This window comes from Myotis lucifugus, unplaced genomic scaffold (genome assembly GCF_000147115.1).
Source record: "Myotis lucifugus unplaced genomic scaffold, Myoluc2.0 scaffold_144, whole genome shotgun sequence".
NCBI classification, from domain to species: domain Eukaryota; kingdom Metazoa; phylum Chordata; class Mammalia; order Chiroptera; family Vespertilionidae; genus Myotis; species Myotis lucifugus.
Window position 1 is genome coordinate 1223202 of NW_005871192.1, and position 20352 is coordinate 1243553.

The following is a 20352-nucleotide window of genomic DNA, read 5'->3' on the forward strand; positions in this document are numbered from 1 at the left end:
TTAAAACAACCAGACCCTTTAGAAGAAGGAGCTCTGGGTTGCTGGAAGGCTGGTCGGAATCCCAGCACCCAGGGTGTAGAGTCCCCATGTCACAGTGGGGACCTTACCTCAGTAGGGAGATCTCAGACAAAAAAAGGGGGAGTTAGGATTGAACCTGAAAGGAAGGAAGGAGGAAAGGAGGAAGGAAGGGAGGAAGGAAGAAGGAAAGGAAGAAAAGAAAGAAAGAAAGAAAAGAAAAGAAAAGGAAAAGAAAAGAAAAGAAAAGAAAAGAAAAGAAAAGAAAAGAAAAGAAAAGAAAGAAAAGAAAAGAAAAGAAAAGAAAAGAAAAGAAAAGAAAAGAAAGAAAAGAAGAAAAGAAGAAAAGAAAAGCAGGCCCCTTACCTCCGGCCAGGCACCCCTGTGGGAACCCCCACCCTGATCCAGGACACCCTTCAGGGCAAACCAGCCGGCCCCCACCCGTGCACCAGGCCTCTATCCTATATAGTAAAAGGGTAATATGCCTCCCGGCACCAAGATCAGCGGAGCAGCGAGGCTCCCGGCACCAAGATCAGCGTGACAGGGGGAAGCGCCCAAACCCCCTGATCGCCCTGCGGCTCTGTGTGTGACAGGGGGCGGGGCCACAACCTCCCTATCTGCCCTGTTCATAACAGGGGAAGGCACCCCAACCCCCTGATCAGCCCTGCTCCGTGCCTGATAGGGGGGAGCTCCCCAACCCCCTGATGGGCCCTGCTCTGTGCGTGACAGGGGGTGGCGCCGCAACCTCCCCATCGACCCTGCCTTGAGTGTGACAGGGGGCGGTGCCCCAACCCCCCAATCGGCCCTACCCTGAGCGTGACTGAGGGTGGCATCGCAACCTCCCGATCTGCTCTGCTCTGTGCATGACGGGGCGGCGCCCCGACTCCCCAATCGGCCCTGCTCTGAGCCTGACCAGGGGCTGCACTTAGGGATTGGGCCTGCCCTCTGCCACCCAGGAGCAGGCCTAAGCCAGAAGGTCGTTATCTCCCTAGGGGTCCCAGACTGCGAGAGGGCACAGGCCGGGCTGGGGGACCCCCCTCCCCCCGCCCCCCGAGTGCACAAATTTTTGTGTACCGGGCCTCTAGTTCTAATATAACCAGAAAAAAATTTGAGAGTTTTGTGATTGGGTCTCAAAACCTAAGAATAATTCTCCATGGCTCTCAGCTATGTCACCTGGCCTTTTCGCTCTACTCTGAGTCATCTTTTCTTTATTAATGGAAGGTAGCACGTGTGTGCAGCTGAACACCTCACCCATCCCGATTCCTGCCAGTAGAATTCTGAGGATTCAAAGGCTTGTCTTTGTTCTGCCTGGTCTCTGTTCCACTCAGTTCAAGCTTCCATGTTTCTGCATATGTAACTGTTATAAGACCTTAGTGAGCCTCCTGGGACTCTGAGTTCACTCCCTGAGACAAAAGCCACACCTACAAATCTCTTCCAAGTTAGTCCTTTTCTAACGTTGGGCTGTGACGGAGATGGCTAAGAGACAACTACCTTAAATTTCCCAGAGGCTCTATTTCATGGAGAGGATGTGTTAGGTACACCCTTGATTTCTTTCAAGAGCCTTCCATGTAGCTGAATAGTACACTGAGGCAAGGCTACAACCTTTTATCGTTCTGAGGTCTTAACAAAAGGTTTACGGTCACAACCTCAGCTTCATCTTTAGACTATGTTTTCCTGACCTGTGTTTGATCTTTGCTTAGAAGCCATTTCTTAACTGGAGCATCATGTGCTATTTAAAGAGATTGGGAATTTTCAAAACCATCAAGTCCTGACTCCTTTTTGCTTATTCCCAATTTATTTCTCTCCTCTCACAGTTTATTATTATCAAGAAGAAATGAGGCAGCATCTTCAACATTTTGCTTGTATAGTATATATTCTCTCTCCCCTGTCATAGTCCACTAGAAAACAATCAGTATTCATTAGAAGGAAGTCCCTAAATACAGCCCCTAGTTAAGAGAAGGGATCTCACCAAGGACATAAATGTAGAGGAAGGGATTATTGCAGACATTCTTTTTTTTAAATATAAATATATTTTATTGATTTCAGAGAGAAAGGGAGAGGGAAAGAGAGAGAGAAACATCAATGATGAGAAAGAATCATTGATTGGCTGCCTCCTGCAAGCCCCCCACTGGGGATCGAGCCCACAACCCCAGGCATGTGCCCTTGACCAGAATCAAACCCAGGACCCTTCAGTCCGCGATCCAACGCTCTATCCACCGAGCCAAACCAGTTAGGGCATATTGCAGACATTCTTAAAGGTTACACTATCTCAGAGTCTCTATAAAGGTTAATTGAGTTAAAACAAAGAATGTTTAAGCCCAGTTGGCATGGCTCAATGGTTGAGCAATGACCTGTGAACCAGGAGGTCATAGTTTGATTCCTGGTCAGGGCACATGCCTGGGGTTGTGCCCTGACCAGGCATGTGCCCTGGCTCCATCATTACTGTGCACATAGAGGGAGTGTAGGAGGCAGCCGATCAATGATTCTCTATCATCATTGATGTTTCTATGCCTCTCTTCCTCTCCCTTCCTCCCTGAAATCAATAAAAATATATTTTTAAAGCCCTGACTGGTTTGGCTCAGTGGATAGTGCGTAGGCCTGCAGACTCAAGGGTCCTAGGTTCGATTCCGGTCAAGGGCATGTACCTTGGTTGCGGGAACATCCCCAGTAGGGAGTGTGCAGGAGGCAGCTGATCGATGTTTCTCTCTCATCGATGTTTCTAACTCTCTATCCCTCTCCCTTCCTCTATGTAAAAAATCAATAAAATATATATTTTTTAAAAAAGAATGCTTAAGACAGTACATAGTAAGTGCTCTATAAGTGGACTGTTATTTATACTATTACCATTATTATGATGACTATCTTAAGTAGGATTCAGCAAACTCTGTAAAGGGTCAGTCAGTAAACCATTTTAGGCTTTGCAAGCCACATATAGTCTGTTGCATATTCTTCTTTGTGTGCATGTGTGTGTTTTTTAATAATGCTTTAAAATTATAAAATCCATTATAAGCTTGAGAGCTGCACAAAAGGAGGTCAGGAGGCTGCATTTAGCCCATGGGCCACGGTTTGCTAATTCCTGATATCAAGGCACGATTTTGAGGCAACAAAGAGACTGCGATTGTGTTATATAGCATGCCATTACCTGTGCACTGATCTGACAGGTATGATGCCATTTAGCAAAGGGACATTACTTCACATGCCAGGGAAAGGCAGCCCAGCCGGTTCCTGTAAGGAATGTCACAGTCTTCCCTTGCCAATACAGCTTTAATGGGAACAAGTAAAGAAACAGAACCATATAAACTATATTGGAATTTGGGAAGTTGAATATAATTACCTAAGTTGAAATCTAGCCAGCACAGGGGTGGGGGTGGGGGGAATGTCAGGCAACCTATTAGACTCAAGACAAAATTTGATGATTTCATGTTCAGTTATAAAAACAGGAGTTCCAACAAAAATGCTTGCAGCCCACATCATTAGACCTGTATGTGACTTCGGTGCCAAACCCAAGGGAAGAGTGAGAGGTGTCGCAGGTAGGACTGCGTGAGTCGTGGGGGATTGAGCTCCACTTTCCTTGATGGTCTATCCTGTAAGGCCTAAATGTGATTTTTCCCAACTGGCTCTTCCAATTTTAGGGGATTATAAAATAAACTGTCAGCACTGAAACTAAGCAGGTGTTAAAAGCAGGGCCTAGAAGAGCAGGATACTCCCCCTGCTGGATTTAGGAACATGTTCCAAAGCAAGAAAACCTGCAGTTTCTACCTATCATTCAAAACCACTATGAGGACCTCTGTGTCTTTTAAACGATCATCACCCCCCTAATATCTTATGGGGCTTTTAACTTTGAAAATAAAAACATTAACAAGGTATTGGACAAGAATAATGCTTGTAAATTGTAACTTGCTCTAACAGAGATGAAAAATAGGTTTTAGTTTTTGTACCAAGTCTGATGGATTGGCAGTCACTGTGTTATCAAAATTTCTGAGTCCATACTCATGCTTAACCAAAAAAAAGAGGATATAAAGTACCATGATCCATTAGAAACATCTTCCAGGGGCAGGAGAAGATGGAATAGTGTACACATGCCAGGTGTCTGCTATCCAACTAGTATACAAAATGCAAAAGTGCACTGTTATTATTTCCTCCAGCATATTCATAGTTAAATTCATGAAAAAAATATTGTTTCAATCACGAATTCTACTAAAAAGCCAGCTTTCACAGATTTAGTATGTTGATTTAAATTTGACACGCAATACCGATCATTTAAACTCAGAGACCACATCCTGGTGGCTATCAAGCAATCTGAAATTAATTTTAACAACACAAATAATTAACAACACAAATCATGAGGTACTTTTCGTACATGGCACCTTTATGGGACATGGGATAATCATCTCGTGAAATCTTTAAAAGTACAACTGGGGCCCAGCCAGTGTTGCTCAGTGGTTGACCTATGAACCAGGAAGTCAAGGTTCGATTCCCGGTCAGGGCACATATGCCTGGGTTGCAGGCTCAGTCCCCAATGTGAAGCATGCAGAAGGCAGTCAATCAATGATTCTCTCTCATCATTTCTATCTCTCTCCCTCTCTTCTTTCCTCTCTGAAATCAATAAAAACATGTATTTAAACACACACACACACACACAACTGGGTCTCTTCTAGAGTAGTTTTATCCCAGAATTTTTATTCCAGTTTATAATAACTCACTATGTGTTAAGAGTTGTGAAGGGAGTCAGGGGTGGGAAGGAAAATATAACAGCAATACTGTGCACATCAGGTTCTCTGAGTCGCATATCTTACAAGTGTTGTTGGGGGACATTATTTACCCAAGGGCCTCTTTGTTCCATGATGCTAAAAATCTTATGAGTATAAGAGAGCTTAAGCTATGCCATGCTATACCATGTAGCCTGTCTTGCAGAAGGAAGACTGATACTGAAACTATAACAAGAGTTACCGGTGTCTGCTGACATCAAGAATATTCACAGGGACATGAGTCCTGGACTCAATGGTGAGTAATTGCCTTTTTACTTCCACTAGACAGATGAAACAGCCATCAGCATGGATGCACATCCACTGTGCCTCCTCTGACTCCTCTCTATGTTTACTCCACACCAGGAAAATGCCTACCTATTCAAATAGTTGCAGAATTTACTAGATTATTTAATTATCAGGCACTGTTTACCTGGCATACAAAGCAATGCAGAAGGGATTAGATCTGTCATAGTAGCTAAAAAAATAAAAAAGCTAACTATTCATCCACTGTACTTTTTGAAGAGATATGAGAATATTCTACAAAATAACTTCATTGGTGGCTGCAAAGGACAATAGTTCTCAAGTTCAAACACTCATTAGAATCTCTTTCGGGAAATACTGAGGAACAGGTCCTCCCTCATCTGATCTTCTGATTGAAATCCTAGGTGTTTCTAATGTGTAGCTGGGTTGAGAAGACCAGTCCGGTCCTATGGGAAAATTCTCGGGCAGGCAGCCCTCAGTTCTTACCCTGCATCGCTACTTTCAACAGCAGGATGTTAGAAATATTAAACTACCTGGGACTGTTTTGTCGACTGTAAAATGGGAACCATACCCATTTTGCTGGGTCACAATGAGGCTCTCAGCAACAATGCATGTCAAGTGGGTGACACATCCCTTGAGCCACCAGCAGTTTGGACTAAATGGCACTACATAAAATGTGCTCTAGGATCAACATGCCTCTGCTCCTTAGCTAATGCCCAAGCTTTGGGGGACACCAAGGAGGTGGCAGGAATCAGGAGAAAAGAGGGCTATTAGTAGAAGCTAAACTTTAATTCAATGCATCAACATGAGGTCATCATTATCATGTAAATCTCCCACTTTCCTCTAAAAAAAAGTCCACAGGCTGTTTACTCTCCCTTGGGTAGATTCCTCCCAGCAAAGAGAGTGAGACAACAGGAGCCCAGACACATCTGGGTTCCAAGCCTGACTGGTATGTGGACTAGAGCACGCTGCTGCTTTTCTCCCATCTCTCTTCCTTCATTCTATAAATTGGAACCTTCATACCTAACCCATGTGGATGTTGTGAAGATTAAATTAAATAACAGCTCAGCATACTCCCTGCACATAGGAAACATTCACTGTATGCTGCTTCTCTTACTCTTTCCGTGACCACCTACAGGCTGTTCCCGACGTCTACACTCCAGATCGATTTTATCTTGGTGTTTCTTGATGCTCACTATACTTGGGGTTTTTTATTATTAAAAATATTAATAGAGAAAGAAGGCACTACAGAGTGAGTGATTTTTTTCTACAAGCTCCACACACTCCTAGAAATGACTCCGAAAATCAGAGAAAATGGCTCTGAGGTATTTGGGTACCTCGGCTGACGTCATTCTGGATGACTCAGACTCAAGCTGTCCACTGCCTTGGCCTCCCTGCTATTCCTCTGCAAGCAATTCCCCCTGATCCCACATGATCCTCCAGCATTAACAGCTTTTGCTGGGGAACCTACTGTTCAGACAATTTTGCATGCAGAAATGGTGCGTTATTATCTCAGCCTGCAGTTTTCGGGGCCTCTCACACATACCCAGCTTGCCTTAAGATTGTTGTTTTGAATACATGAGGTATAAGCCCTCAGTGAATTCATCTTCACCAGGCTATTTTAATGTTTTACAGTTGGAATAATTTTAGGTTCTGAGCTCTCTCACCAGAGGATTTAAATAGATGCCCTTTAGGAAATACTCTGACTGAACAAGAACCACTGCTATGCTTACATTTCCTAAATAACCAAGGCTTTCCTTCCCAAATTGTGCTTTGATTTGACTGTAAGTCCATTCTGTGAAGTTATTGAAACATTACTAGATTTTTACATGACACTAGGTTTCTGGTTCTGCATGTGATTTATTAGCACCACATCATGCCAATGAAGCCCTGGTCCTACTTAGAAGTGGGGTCCTGGAAGTGATTGGCAAGTGGTGGCACACAGCCCTGTAGGATCAGGTCCTCAGGTTCAGGAGAGGCAACAGCATAAACAGAATACAAAGAAGTTCCTATATATATAAAAGCCAAGTGACTGGAACAAGGGAACGACCGGTCACTATGACGCACACTACAGAGGCCAACCGGCCTGATTGGGGCCCCAATTGGCCCCCACAACATCCCACAGCCCCTCCCCCCCACCGGCCCAGCCTCTGATCGGCCCCCTCACCCCGATCAGGGGCAGGGCCGGCCAACCAACCTCCCATGTCTCCTCCCCCCTGCCAGCCCAATCAGCCCCCATCAGGGTGGACCCCACCCATGCACAAATTCATGAGCTAGGCCTCTAGTATTTAATGAAACTCTTAATTGTAGAATATGACCTTCACTGCAGTTTCACCAAATGTCCTTGAGTGATGGTAATTTGTAGCAGCTGACATAAGAAGGCTTTTTAAAGGTGTGAGTTTTGAATGCTAGAGGAACATGCCTCCCCCCCCCCCCCCCCCCCCGTTCCTCTATTTTCCCATAACTATGGGCTGATAAAAAGTGACCAATCAAACCCTGGCTTCTAATTCTTTACCATTTTAGAATTTACCTGTTGAGACCTAACTAGCAGTATCTCAGTAACTCTGTGCTCAGGTGGCAAGGTAAGTTTGCCTGCTAGAAAGGAATGCTATGCTTTGTGCAGCTATGATGAAATGCTTGCCTTCCAACTCTTACAATTAGAGTAACAGAAGCATGGAATTTTGTCAGGGGAAGTGTTATGCACTGAATGTTTGTGTCTCTCCCTCTGCCCAAAAGTCTATACGTGAGCCTTTAGACCAGCGGTTCTCAACCTGTGGGTTTCGACCCCTTTGGGGGTCGAACGACCCTTTCACAGGGGTCGCCAAAGACCATCGGAAAACATGTATATAGTTACATATTGTTTTTGTGATTAATCACTTTGCTTTAATTATGTTCAATTTGTAACAATGAAATTGGGGGTCACCACAACATGAGGAACTGTATTACAGGGTCGCGGCATTAGGAAGGTTGAGAACCACTGCTTTAGACTTTGGAAGGTGATCAGGTCATTAGGGCAAAACCCAATGAATGAAATCAGAGCCCTTATAAAAAATGTCCAGAGAGCTCTCACCTGCCTTCTAATGTGTGATGACACAATGAGAAGATGGCTGTCTGCGAACCAGGTCCCTCACCAGATACCAAATCTGCTGTGCCTTGATCCTGGACTTCACAGCCTCTAAAACCAGGAGAAGTAAATGTTTGGTGTTTAAGTCCCCCAGTCTGTGATATTTGTGTTATCTCAGCCTGGAAACACTAAGAGACGAAGTGAAGGAGGTACCATTTAGTTCAACTCCATCATTTTTCAGATGGGAAAATTAAAGTTAAGTGATATGACTAAAGACATAATTGCTTATGGCACCAAAAGTAGAAAATTAAAAGCCAATTTTTTACTCAAGAATTTCCTCATTGAAGGTTTTAAAGTCCCTTTGCTTTTCGTTTGTTTTGAATTGGCTCTTTACCATTATAGAGGTCTTGCATTTAAAAACTTACAAATTTTGGTTGCTCTTAAATTTTACTTAAACACTCAAGGTAAGACTGTACACATCTCCATCTCTCATGATGCATACATATAAAATTATCGGCCATGGTCAGTCTATACTCTGATAAACACATTGTTTGGAAATCTAGATCTCCACCTGGCCAGTAAAAGAAGCATCCGATTTGGAGTCAGAAGACTTGGGCTGGAATCAAAGTTCCAGCTGAGAGTCTATGAGCTTCCACCCAACTTTCAATTTCCTCAAAGGAAACCTTCCCGCTCTGCCTCACAGGCTCAAACGAAATTTGAAATGGTGTAATATATGTGAAAATGCAAATGCTTTTGCAAGCTACATATAAAATGCTGTACATGTATAATTGTTATTTAATTGTGACCATCATGGACAAATATTACTTTGTTACTATCATTACTTTTGGTCTTTCAATAAGTATAATGCCAGGTGATGAGGGGACAGGATGGATGGATTATGGAATAAATCCCCTGAGAATCTAAGGGTAGGAGAAACAAGAAAATTAAAAAAAACACACACAAAAACACAAAGAAGTATGTGCTGACATGAACTGGTGGGTGAGTACATGGTGCTGGTGGTAGGGAGCTGGCTTGGATTAAGATACCCATCTTGGATTCTAAGTCCTAACCATAGAGATACTTTTCTACAAATGCCATCTCTGAGTAAAATTTATGTTATGCATGTTAAGTTTTCTCTCATTCTTTTGTCCTTTCTTTCCAGGCACAGAAATTACAAGGAGGGGCAAGAAAAAACAAAGCTCCCCCTTCATGATATTTGGTCAATCAACTATGGAAGATGCTATGAAAGATCAAAGTATTCCACAGGTCTCTCAATCTCTTGGGAGAAACCCACACCCCACATTTTCACTCTGAATACCCACCACAGGCATTTGTAAGGGCTCTTGGGTCCGGTCTTCTGCCACCTGTCTCAGCATCCCCTGTGAATCTATGACTACTCTCCTTCCTCATGCTTTTAAATTCCTTAGTTGGAAAGCAAAGTTCATATATGGAATCAGGCTCTGGTACAAGCCTAACCCAGAGAAATGGGCGGAGGTAAGTCGATTCCACTCACATGGGCTCGCCTAAGTGCTGTTTCCAGACCTACAGCTAATGCTTCATAAAAGAGAGATTTCAGTGACTCAATTTGCTGATCGCTCGCCTAGAGGCCATGACCTCAGTGTGTTTCTGGTTCCAAGTTCTGCAGATGTTCTTGATCCTGTTTGGAATGCACACGCTAGAAACCCTGGAAAGCAGCAGCCTTTTCATAAAAGCAGCTCTGACTTGGTGGTCAGATGGGAGCCATCTGTTAGAAGGCACCACCCTTCCCAAAGCCACCCTTCTGACTTGCCACAAGGGCCTGCAGGTCAGAGATCTTGGGGAGACCCTTGAACGGCGGGGTTCTCTTTGACAAGCCAAGGCGAGCTTCCGGGAATGCGGTCCCACGGAGAGCACCTGCGAGGCTGGGATGCTCGCCAGGGCAAACTTGTTTCTTTCTCTAGAAGGGAGCCTTCTTACCCTGATGGCTTAAAGATCCCAATGGGTATTTCAGATTGCTGAGTGCTAACACTGGGGACATTTTTTCAAGAATGGCCTTTTTGTCTAAGCAGGAGACCTCTGCCAAAGCTACATACCTAAATCTCTCTTCAATTGCTGCCCCACCCTCCTAATTCTAGGCTCCTTTCTCCAGATGACTCATGTGTTGTGTTGTGTCACGGAAAATACACTGGGATGGAAGTCAAGAGTCTGGCTTTTGTGTTACTTGTATGAGCTTGGGCAAGTCACAGAATCCCTACTGGCCTCGGGTTTCCCATCCGTAAAATGAAAGAGTCAGGCTCAGTGAACTTTACTACTCCCTGGAGGTATAAGACACTGAATGTTAGCGGCCTTGGGAAGTATGTTCCCTTTTTGACAGTCAGCGAGGTCCTGGACTCTGGCAGGCTCAGGACCTCTCTAGCAAAACAGTCAGGAGAGGGAGAGGGCTGACTTCCAGAGCCAGTGACTTCATCTAGACCTGCCTGTTGGAAATCGGGAGAATCCGAGTTCCAGCATTAGGGGCAGCTGCCTGCCATCTCCCATCCTTCTCCCAGGGGCATGAAAGTGATCTCCTTCACCCCCTTCAGGGGGTAACTGTACCCTTTTCTCAGCACTGGGTGTCAACGTTATTTGTCTGTCCCACTCACTGACTCAATCACAGTTTATTTAGATTGTTGAACACTTTTCTGTTGAGATCCTTACATAATGCTTGACTGAGATGAGGATTGTATTAGAACAATAATTTAGACAGAAGTTTAGGTATTAGTTTTCATAAATATGACCTCCCAAATAATACCTTCCATTTAAGTTCATAGTTAGAAAAGATCTTTTCTGACTTGTTTCTTTTTTGTCCCCAAATCAAACATTAACTCTAGGCTATCTATAAACTCTTGAGAACTTTCCAGCAATTTCATGTCATTTTTTCAGCAGTTTTTCTCTATTATGTTTAGGCATGCTTTTACCATTCATAAGATATCTGACACTATGTTATAAAAAAAATGTTACGGTTTTCATTTTGTACATGTTCCATGTCTTCAAGAACCCACTAAAGAAATCATAAAATAATCTAAACAAATGTGAGACACAAACGTAACTACCTATCAAGATACAATGATCGCATAAAATTCTTGAGCAAAGTTAATTGTGCGGTATTACGTATGGCATATAAAGTTGAAGGAATCTGGGTACATTGCAAAGTGGTGTTTGGATTTGGTAATTATACAGAGAATACCCTCAGGTCTAGGATTACGCTGACCGAATGCAACAAATCTAGACCTGGGAGTCCTATTTGGCGAAGCTTGCTCTCCACCCACTCTGTTGCGGTTGCGTGCATTTCCTGGGTTAAGGAAGCAGAGAAGCGGACCTGAGATACCCAGGGGTTTCCTCTTCCACCGCATCCCATGGAACGGACACCTCTCCTTAGCAGATGGTAAATTTTGGCCACAGAGCTTACTCACTGTAGTTTACCATTAATTGCTCTCAGTTCTAGTTCTGAGGGAAACCAATGTAGGGCCTCACAGTCTGACTAAAATACTTAACAGAATTAGGCTATTTGTTGCTTAAGCCTTTATTTGGATGTGATCCTTTTCCATAAAATTTATCCCCCAAGGGTTTACTAATGCTTTAGTAAAAATCTCTCTAGACATTAAGGCATATAATATTATATGCAAATGATTATGTACGGGTATGTGTGCAGTGAGAAAACTTTCTGCTTACATGCTGTTATCCCTTTACTTTTCTGGCAAATTCTCTACATACGGCTCAGAGCTAATCCCTAATGCTTTACTTTAAGAGTCTGTCTTAACAATCGTGTTAAATCTCAGAGCTGCTTGAGCTTCCTCTAAGAAACCTGGCAAATTGTGGGACAGAATTAAAAAAACCCAGGCCAGTGGACAGTGATCGGTGTTCTGGGTAGTTTAACCACACACAGTATCCATCGTGGAATGAGAGAGAGAGGATTATACTTAGTTTGAGTTTAAATTTCCCATATAATTGATGCACAGGTCGAAAGTTTCTCCTGAAGAATGTGGAGTTCAGAGCGAGAGATGTTTATATTATCTCTTTTATTTTCTACATGTTCGGAGAAAGAGAATAATGTATTTAAAGAAAACTGGCAATGTTTGTGTTGAATACCTGTATTTGCCAGGCTGGATTTTAAGAACAAGCAGAGCCCAGCTGGTGTGGCTCAGTGGCTGCGCGTCGACCCATGAACCATGAAGTCCCCAGTTCAATTCCTGGTTGGGGTACATGCCTTGGGTTGCAGATTGGATCCCCGGTGGGGGGCCTGCAGGAGGCAGTCAATCGATGTGCCTCTCTCATTGATGTTTCTGTCCCTCTATCCCTCTCCCTTTCTCTGTCTCCAAATCAATAAAAACATGTTTTTGAAAAAAAGAACAAGCAGAATTGTTTGGTGACCTTCTACCTTATGTTCATATGGGCCATTAAGTTAGAACATTTCCTTTGACTTTAAACTCTATCTTACGCGTTGCTGCTCAACCTTATTTCCTATACCACCAGACTCAGTGGCTAGTTACATAGTCTTAGCCACTTAGAAATCTAAAACTCATTCTCTGAAATGTTCTCATTAAATACAATCACCAGACCTATAGTTACATAATTTTTTAAACTAAATCACCCGTCAAAAACACAGACAAAAAAGATTTTCTCATATCCAGATGATGCTAGGTTTTTCACTAGGAAGAAGCTCTTGCAAATTCACTCAAACAGCAAAGAGCAAAGTTGTTCCTAACTGACTCTTTGCCAGGCCCCATGCAAGATACTCAGCCTGTAACAGGGGGTATTACAGGAGGCTTACACTCTGACGCAAGGCGGAGATGGGTCCTAAGTGTTCACGATGCAGGGTGTCGAGGTTTACATGAGGCCAGAGAAAGGGCCCCGCAGTCAGCTTTGCAGGGTGCTGACACAGAGACCTCCTGAATGAGGTGATGAAAACACTGAGCTATAAAGGCAGAGAATGATGAAGGAGGAAAGGGAAAGAATATTCTGAGCATCATTGCAAAGTAGAGGAGGAAGAAAAAGAGAATGAATGAGAAAACTGCATGGGTGAACCGGCTAAGTCAGTGATGGCAAACCTATGACACGTGTGTCAGAGGTGACACGCGAACTCATTTTTTTGGTTGATTTTTCTTTGTTAAATGGCATTTAAATATATAAAATAAATATCAAAAATGTAAGTCTTTGTTTTACTATGGTTGCAAATATCAAAAAATTTCTATATGTGACACGGCACCAGAGTTAAGTTAGGGTTTTTCAAAATGCTGACACGCCGAGCTCAAAAGGTTCGCCATCACTGGGCTAAGTGGACAGATTTGGCGACACAATGAGTGACCACGTGAATGATGCTCTAACGACAACATAAAAGGAGCTGGAGTGTAGCTCTGTGGGGCAGAGCCGACATCAAGGGCCTGACGCTGGGGTAGTCATCAGTGCTGCTCACCGATATGCAGACCCCTCTCGCCCCGTGGACACAGCAGGGCTGTCTTCCTGGCTCTCAGTAGCTGGAGGCGGCCACATGGCTAGTTAAGCCATGAGTTGTGAGCACAGGTGCCCCTTCCAGGCCAGGGCACTTAACTGCTTGAGGCGGGATCTTTTTCCCTCTGGTGAACAACCAGCAACCCTCCAGGTGGAGATGCTCAGGCCGCTTGAGTCCCTGAGTGGACAATGAGCACATCCCCAGGGCTAACCTGAGTTGTTCTTAGTAGATAAAGCATCTGTGTTGTGCTCAACTTCTGAGTCTGCAGGTTGTTGATACCACGGAGTAACCAACAACCAAAATAAAGCCTTCCTAAGGTATGCAAGATGAGAGTGGCAAACATTGTGCTGTGCAAGGCCCCCAGCCATGCTGAAGAGCTTGCATCTTAGGCTGAGAGTGCTGGAACCCTTTAAAGGGATTTAAGGAAGGTTTTAATAAAATTTGCATGTTCATATCAATCATCTGACTGCAAAGTATTGGAATGGGCAACATGAAAATCTCTAATTTCTGAAGACCATCTCTTCCAGACCTATCTTCTTTTATTGATTTTAGAGAGAGAGGTGGGGGAAGAGGAAAAGGGAGGGAGGGTGAGAGAGAGAGAGAGATTTGCTGACCAAGGATCGAATCTGCAACCTTGGTGTATCGAGATGAGGCTCTAACCAACTGAGCTACCCAGCCAGGGTTGAGACTTATTTTCTAAGAATTGACAAAGCAGTAACTTATCTCAGAAAACTTGAAAAGCTCTATGGAGACATCTAAAAATATGTTTAAAATCTCATGTCTGACATAACCTAACTAACTTACAATGAACTGAAATTACATATCCAGTTTTCCATATCTTCATAATCTTTCTGATAAGAGCAAAACATACTTCTCTGAATTTTCAGCTAAAGAATGAGGCAAATTTCTTTGAAATCTGATTGCTTTAGAGTCTATGTAAGATGGTTTGAGGCCAAATTATTATGGAAAGAGCAAGTAAATTGAGCCAGCATACTTCATAATTTTCCTTCATTAGCAAGTTCTGCAGGCTTCACTGAATTTAATGAAAGGACTCCCATGTAAATCAAGTCTATTCTCCCATGGGGGAAATTTTTAAAAATTCTCTCAAACCTAAGTATGACGGAGTGTGTCAACATTCAAATATCAGAACATTTAGCTTAATTAAACTCCTCTCCGGTTTCCCCTTCACTTCTGTGAATGTGTTTAAATCTTTAGGACCAAAATTCTCTACATTGCTCGAGCTCCCTAGGCTGTGGTTACACGGGCTAATGGCATAAACCATAGACTCTGGGGCTCATCTAATTCACCTGCCTCATTTGACGAATAAGGTGACTGAGGTGGCAAATCATGCTGAACATCTTCAGGAAACCTGGACAAGGAAATGTCTTCGTCTTTCTACCTTCACTCTGACATCAATACAGTGTACACCATCAGTTTTTGTTTTGTACTACAAACCACGTTAATGGATTTGATAATATGACACCCGGAAAGGTAGAATTCTAAATTAATAAACAAAAACATAAAGCTTCAAAATTATAAATTATTCAACATATATAAACAAGTGCTAAAGGCATGGGTTTCTGATCCAATTCGTGGCTATTTATCAGAGAGAAGCACCAAGTGCAGCATTTTTCCAACTGGGTTCCATGAACACCAACGTTCCATGAGGTGGTGCTGTGTTTTCCACGGAACAGGGGTTCTAGGCTCAGATGAGTTTCAGGAACAGGGCTTACGCTCTGCTCAAGACATTATCTTTAGTGTTTATTCAGATCTCCTCTTTCAAGGAAATGCTTGGCAATATTAACCTTAAGCTCACAGCTCCAAAGTTAGCATTGCAGTCTTATGAAACATTTGAAAATGAGGCATTTCTGTTTTCGTTTTTCTGTCATTTAAAGAAATAGTCACTTTTAGAATTATATCCAAATGTAAAAGAGCATATGACAATGCTGTTACAGCAAATCTAGACAAATGCCCTAATGACTCAACAGTAAACCAAAGCAAATTAAATAGCCTTCAATTTCTGCTCAAGATAAAGTATTAAGCTCTGAATCTCCATTCACTTGGTGCTCGGGTCCTAAGTGAGGTAGTTATAATGTTGTCATCATGGTATAAGCATACAGCTAAGAAAACAGTTGACATAATCTCAGAATTTGCTTCTGGTCATGAGAACATGTAGACTGTGAGAGCCAGGGGGAGCCTTATGTCAGTCAAAATCATCCACGCCCCTTGCTTTACAGATGAAAAAAACTGAGGCCAAGCCCTAGCCAGTTTGGCTCAGTGGATAGAGCGTTCGCCTGCGGACTGAAGGGTCAAGGGTTCGATTCTGGTCAGGGGCACATGCCTTGGTTACAGGCTTGATCCTCAGTGCGGGGTGTTCAGGAGGCAGCCAATCCATGGTTCTCTCTCATCACTGATGTTTCTATCTTTCTCTCCCTCTCCCTTCCTCTCTGAAATCAATAAAGATTTTTTTTTTTTAAAAAAAAAGAAACTGAGGCCAAGAGAGGTTCTGAGATATATCTAAGGATATTTTTATATAAAGCAGTCATTTGATTTTATATTTGCATTTGTTCATTTTTTTAAACTCACATATTGATGTACCAAACATCTTGTGAGTTCCAGGGCATGTATTAAACACTGGAAATACAAAGATGAACACAAGAAGTTCCCGCCTTAGACACCCATGATCAGTGTGCTGGAGCCAGCTGTTCCCAGCCCAGAAGGGCCAATGCTAAATTCTCAGGGATTCGGTGAGCCAATTATGAAACACGGCCATTATTAATTTATATAAACTTGCACTTAAATAAGTTATGTTGATATTAAAGGTAACACGCACTCAAACACAGTACTTCCTAACTGTCTTACTACATTTCTATGCTGGAGGTTATTTACCCCTAGTGTATGTGTAGAATAGAAACTCATTAAAAGAGTGCTCTGGCACCGCACTTGCCAAGTCCACACTCAGCGATATCACAGTGTTAGCGTGAAGTCAGGGGAGCATTTACACCATGGAAATTGGCAAATGCTACAAATTAGCAATTGTTTTTCCTAAGAGGTGGCCGTTCCATATTTACCACCTCACCACTACGTTCAACTAATACATGGAGTGCACTTTACTACTTTACTGTGGCGTGTATTCACAGGACTAGGAGCTCACGTATTCATAATCCCACACACTCTTCCAAGTCTGTGAGACAAATTTTATGACCTGTAGAAGACACAGACTTGTGCAAAACTTACTTGTAATACAAAAAAAAATCATTATGGTCACAAGGCAAACTAAGCAGAAAGCAATGAATTCTGTGTGGCAGCTAAGAGAATGCAAAAGAGGCTGTGTGATCTGGATTTAGGAAATTCACCTAAGGATGAGGCCATAGCTGAAGATCCAAGGAAACTAAAGACCATTTGGTTTCCAGTATATCCTGTCTTTGTGCTCTTTATCTCATATATTCCATATTCCTCTCACTCATTTGTTGTGTGACTGTGTACCAGACATGAAACTTTTTCACAAAAAAAGGACTTGGTGTTATTTAAAGGTTAAGAGCTATTTGGTTTGTAATTTAAATAGCCATCTTTGTGCAGTGGGTTATTGCTTCCTTAACTCCAAGGGAGACAGGGCAAGCATGGAGGTTAATGACAGCAATGGTTGAAGCTGTCAAGCTGGGACTGCACTAAGCTAGGTGTCCTTGGCCAAGGCACTTTTTCTCTGTGTACTTCTTTTTTTTTTTTAATCTGTAAAATGAAAACAAAATCTGCTTTCCTGAAGATTAAATATGATTATGTAAAGCACGTGGCTCATCATGGGTACTCAATAAATGCTACCCCACCCTGCAGTTTCTTCCTACAGCAACGGTCGACCTTTCCTGGCAACTTCTCTAGTGAGCTGTGCAGGCCTTTGGGGTGTTCTCTCGGTCTCAGCCTTTCAGTCTTCCAGGTATGCTTGTTTTCCCCTGGCTATCTTCTCCCCTTCGGTTACCAGTCAAGCGCCACGTCCCCACACACTATAAACTCAGGTATTCTTGCTCTTTGCCTCATAATGGAGTAATTTTCCATCATAAAAAAAGATAAAAAATATTGACAGAAAAATGGCAATAAATACATATCTATCAACAATTGAATCTAAAAATCAAAATAAACAAGCAAGAATTCTAATGAACAAAATAAACTGGTGAATAAAATAGAATCAGAGGCATGGAAACATGGGACAGATTGATGAATCTCAGAGGGAAGTGGGGGGGGGGGAGGAGATTAACCAAAGATCTTATATGCATATATGCTTTACATATATATGGACACTATCAATAGGGTGGTGAAGGCCTGGGGCAGGAACTGGGTGGAGGAGGGCAAATGGGGGGGAGGGGGAGAGGGACATCTGTAATACTCTCAACAGTAAAGAATTTTAAAAATAATAATAAATGAAAATAAATAAAGTACACAGATTAAAAAAATAAAAGAATACAGACCAAACTTCATTATCACCACCTGTATTCATCTATATGCTCCATGAGGTCAAGAACTATGCCTATCTTACCTGCCACTGCATATGAAGGGACCGGCACAGTGCTCAGTGCTTAGCACATAGTAGGTGCTTTAAAATATATATGCTACATGAATAAATGCTCTTATTAGAAATTTTTAGACAGTTGGTTACATTTGGTACAACTCTTCAATTTTGGGGCACCCAAGTTTCTACTTTTTGTTCTCCTTTAGTCAACGCTTTTGTAAGTTTTTTTGTCTCAATATTTCTTCTAACAAATGTTACTGATTTCCCACATTTTCCAAAAAAAAAAAAATATAAGTGCTATGTAATCCATCAGATGGGCCATTCTATAGCCCCTCTGAGATAAATGAACATCAAAATTCCCTATTTGTGATAAGAAGGGTGCCGTAAAATCCTAGGGCTTCAGGTGAGTAAATGTGGCCTCCAACTGGCACATAGCCTATGGGTTTGGGATAACTGAGTATCATAGGAACCTCCTGTGTGGCACATGTGCAGTTTACCTCTGTGCACCTTGCCGCTCCCCGCTTGGCATGGGGCAGGTCCCCTGCCCTGCTTCCCATCATCTTTTGTGAGGTTCACACCAAGGTGTTTAGTGGCCCTGAGCCATCTGTGAGAGTCCCCTCACCACTTACAGCAAAAGCTTCCAACTTCCAGTCTGCGGAAGCAGCCAAAGATCTACAGCAAAGTCCCTGCAGACAGCACCCTCTCCCTTCACCCCTCTCATTCTTGTCCTCCTCCACATCCCCTATTTAGCATTTCTGATCCTTCAGGGTTTTTCCTGCTCCCTCCAAATCCTTCCCATATTGTAAAATCATTTCATTTGTATATAAAACCCTTTTATTCCTAGTTGAAATAAAACATTGCCTCAGCGGTTGAACTAAAACTGCCTTTCTTTAAAACATTAGTGAATTCGATGATCCCTATGAACCCTTCCTTTAGTATATTGTGATTACATTAACACTCATTAAAAGAAATATTTCTTTTGAGGTGTCCAAATATTGACATTTTGCAGCTTAATTGTTTTAAAATGCTATTGGAATTCTTCTCTCAGTCTTTAATGTTTGACTCTTTCAGGCCATGAAGTGGGGATACATTTTGAATGGAAAAACCTAAGTGTATTTAAATTAAATAAAACCTGACCCTAAAAGAACCTCATTTCTAAATAAGGAGAATCTGCTTTTTACATACATTTTCTTTCATATGGTAAAGCTGGATTGCACAGAAGGCCCATTCTCCCTCCTAATCCTGTTAGGAAGAAGGAGGGTAGTTTAAAATACTCCGAATGCTGATGCTTAAGTACATCTGTCCGCCACACCACGATACATCAAAGAAAGGTCATGATGTTATATGACGTTTAGAACTGAGATTCCCATCAGATTTGCTACAAGAGCAGAAACAGGGTCAGACTTTTATCATCAAGCATCCATACTACAATCCAAATGGTAAGTCTTCGGGTGTTTCCAATGTGCTGACTCGTACCGCAGTAAAACAACGGGCTGTGCTGCTGGGAAAGAGATGCAGACATGTGTACGCAGAGAGCGTGCACAGATGTGCACCATCTTTGGAACTGGCGGGGGCAGATCTCTTTGGCTACACTCACAGAAACAAATGCAGCTTCGGTATTTGTAGGTGTTATGGTATCTTCTCTCTTAAGAATCTGCAACCTCCCTTACGCACTTTTAGAAAATCCTTGGGTGAAACACGTTTATATTTACCAGCCTCAGGCTTCTTTACATTCAGTAATTGGAGCAGGTCACAAGGGCAGGACAACAAGTGGGTTGGCTAGGCCCAAGGATGAGTCTAGAAGCGAACGTCAGGATGAGCTCACAGAGTATGTGATGAGAAGCAATTGAGAAAACAGATGAGCAGGTACTGAAGATCAAAGGTAGAGAGTAGGTCAAAAGTCAGAGTTAATGCCAAGTGGTTAGAATGTGGAGACACAAGGAATCTGGGTTTTAGTCCAACTCTGCCATTCGCTAGTTATCTGGCTCTGCTAAGTCATTTAAGTCTTCTGTACTTTGAGCCACTCCCTTAGGAAATAGAGATAACAATATATACTGAGGAGTGATGTTTTAATTTTAATAAAAATCAAAATACTAATTACAGTTTTGGCTCAGTGGCTAGAGCGTCGGCCTGCAAACTGAAGGGTCCCAGGTTCGATTCTGGTCAAGGGCATGTACCTTGGTTGCGGGCACATCCCCAGTGGGGGGTGTGCAGGAGGCAGCTGATCGATGTTTCTCTCTCATCGATGTTTCTAACTCTCTATCCCTCTCTCTTCCTCTCTGTAAAAAATGAATAA

The 20352-nt window shown here is 42.6% G+C and overlaps 1 protein-coding gene across 1 annotated transcript in view; it reads right to left on the bottom strand.

Moving 5' to 3' along the window:
- Positions 1–20352, bottom strand: part of ADAMTSL1 (ADAMTS like 1) — an 863772-nt gene that overhangs the window by 771182 nt on the left and 72238 nt on the right.